Source organism: Homarus americanus, unplaced genomic scaffold (genome assembly GCF_018991925.1).
Source record: "Homarus americanus isolate GMGI-L3 unplaced genomic scaffold, GMGI_Hamer_2.0 scaffold594, whole genome shotgun sequence".
NCBI classification, from domain to species: domain Eukaryota; kingdom Metazoa; phylum Arthropoda; class Malacostraca; order Decapoda; family Nephropidae; genus Homarus; species Homarus americanus.
Genome location: NW_024717891.1, coordinates 106,780 through 110,000, shown reverse-complemented (window position 1 = coordinate 110,000; position 3,221 = coordinate 106,780).

Below are 3,221 nucleotides of genomic sequence, written 5' to 3'. Positions count from 1 at the left end.
TCGTGTTTCTCCCGGGCACGGCTTGCTGACCTGCCAGATAGCCCCCAGTCCTAACAGGCCCCAGTACTAACAGACCCCATTGATAATAGACCCCAGTACTAACAGATCCCATTACTAACAGGACCCATTACCAACAGGCCCCGGTCCTAATAGACCCCAGTCCTAACAGGCCCCAATGCCCACAGGCCCCAGTCCTAATAGTCCCCAGTCCCTAACAGGCCCCAGTACTAACAGGCCCCAGTCCTAATAGACCCCAGTCCTAACAGACCCCAACCTCACCAAAATAGACCCCAGTCCTAACAGACCCCAACTTCATCAAAATAGACCCCAGTACTAACAGATCCCATTACTAACAGGACCCATGCCAACAGGCCCCGGTCCTAATAGACCCCAGTCCTAACAGGCCCCACATCTTAGGACCTAAAATGTAAAATGTGCCTATTTCACCGAAAACCTGCAAGGTGACTTTATTGTAACTGTGTGTGTGTGTGTGTGTGTGTGTGTGCGGGTTTTTCCTACAGGCTGTGTGTGTGTGTGGACGGCTTGTGTACATGTGCGTTGATTAGTATTCTGTGTGAGTGTGTAAGTGTGTGAGTGTGACAGACAGATAGACAGATGAGTCAACAGTTCAGTAAACATTATCCACCTCTCGATATTGAACTGCTCTTGATGGAGGTGTCAATTCACCCCCAGTGTTTACCTCCTCTCTACAGCGCTATAACCTTTGACCTCTGACCTCTGAACCCTAAAAGTTGAGGACCTTGAGGGGTCATTGTGGTGAGTATATAAGAACATCGAAAAATAATATCCACTGTTTAATATCTAACCATTTAAAAATCTGGGCATTTTTTCGACCACTCTACTCCCGGAATCCATTAACTTGACCTACTACGACACTACGAAGGCCACTACAAGGGGGGGGCCACTGTGTTGGAGAGCCTGCGTCAGGAGGTGAACCTACAGGGTGAAGGTGTGGAGACAATTACATCGTCAGACTGTGATTACATTTCCCTTGTTGACACCACTGTAGATTAAAATGTCTTTGTTGTCATTGTAACTAAAACAAAAACAATATCACCACTGTCATAAAAATCTTCATCGTGGTGACAATAGTATAAAACTGTATGTATATCATAGTCAAGACGCTAGAAATTATTTTTACCTTCACTGAGTTGAAATATAAAAACCTTTCGTTGCCCTTCTGAAAGTTTGCTGAGGGCCAAGGGAGGGATATTCCACACTGCGGCGAGGCGAGTGAAAAGCCTACGGTCTGAAGCGACTATCCAGACCTGTCCTCCAGCTAGGTAGAGTAAAAACTGCTGTAGGATCAAACACGGGGTGATGGTGGGTTGGGGGAGGGAGGGAGGAGGAGGGAGTGAATGTGGAAGGGGAGGGAGGAGAGAGGGTGGGTGGGAGGGGAGGGAGGGAGAGGGAGGGAAGGAGGGGCAGGAAGGGAGAGTGGAGAGAAAAGGAGAAGAGGAGGGAACGAAGGAAGGCCCGTTGCTGGCCCCTCTGTCTCTCAGTCATCACGGTAGTGGATCCCAAGGGCTTTCGACGGCCAAGTTGGGTAAAGACAAGATAATACCCGGAGATCCAAACGTTCACACGACAGGAATTCTCCCCAATATATGGATGTTAGATTGGTAGGCAGGTGGGTGGGTGGACGGTAGGTGGGTGAGTGTGTGGTTGGGTGAGTAGGTGGATGATGGGTTGGTCGGTAGGTTCGGGTAGGCAGGTGGGTAGGTGGACGGTAGGTGAGTGAGTGTGTGGTTGGGTGAGTAGGTGGATGATGGGTTGGTCGGTAGGTTCGGATAGGCAGGTGGATAGGTGCAGGACGGAATCAATCTTTGCACCAGGCGAATCCTTCCCTCTAAAATTGGCTGTTTTATCGGAATCAAAGTCGACACTGAGGTAACAAAACGTATACCTATATCATACAATGTTACCTAGGTATCATGAACCTTCAAGCTGTAATATATAACTTTGTGTCTCTTGTAGCATTCTGTAGATGGTACTATTATATATGTTAAGTTCAGTATTACATAAACTGTAGATGTGCAGTGGGCGAGTGGCTATAGAGCTCACCTCTGTCATACTTGGTTCGTACTCAGGTCATCTCAATCAGCCACAGCTGTAGATGGGTTGCTGCTAACTTTACTAGTTGGGGAAGTGGTGGCCATACTATACACTGCTCACCACACACGGTCCCCCTGTGTGCCGAGGCAGTACCAAATTCAGTGTGTTGTATCTCACCCTGTCTCCTAACGGGTTTGTCAGTCAGGCATGTGGACCTGCAGCTGAGTGTGAGTAACAACAACAACAACAACAATAATATCAACAAATACGGAGATACAAACTTCAATGCATTTTCACATATAATATTACCTACAGTCTTGACATGTAAAGTAATGAGCAAATATTTAAACCAGACTTAGCAGCCTCGTCTCACACTACCCTATCTCTCTCGGGTAAACCTTTCATGTTGACTGGCAAAGCTTCTTGAGCTGGAGAGAAGAAGCTTATCTGTGGAGTAAGATATCTGCAAAAGTTGTCATGTGGTGTTTGCGGGGCTGCACACATGTCAGTGGGTGGGGTGGGGTGGGGTGGGAGTAGAGGTGGTGGGGAATTGGGGTAGATTTATGGGGGAGGTAGGATAGTATTCAAAGTCAGGGGAGGAGAGAGAGAGAGAGAGAGAGAGATAGGGAATGAGATATAGAGATAAACAGAGAGGTTTGTGTGTGTGTTAGAATACTGTCAATGATGCGGGTGAAGACGAAAAAGAGGAAGAGGAGGAGAGGAAAGAGGATAAAAAACAGGAACCTGCGAAATGAGGTAGGAGGAGGAAGAGGAGGAGGAGGAGGAGGAGGTGGTGGAGGAACAGGAAGAGGAGGAAGCCGAAGGAGGAAACAGAAGGAGGGGGCAGAAGGAAGACCCTCATCACTGTTCTTCCCAATTCCTTCAGTCTCTCGTTTTCTTTCCTACCTCTCCTCTGCATGGACTGATATTATTTCAAGGTTAGTGCTAGAGCCAATCAGGACAGCCATTGATCAGAACAGGAGCCTATCAGAACAACTACCTATTAAGACTAGGATTCATTAGGACAGAAGGCTCTCTGACCATCGGCTATTCTCTCTCCCTCTTGACTAGCAGTTCAACTTTATCGAGCTGTTTCACTCCCCTGTTCATCATCATTAAACGCTCACTCGCCCTCTCACGGCCAA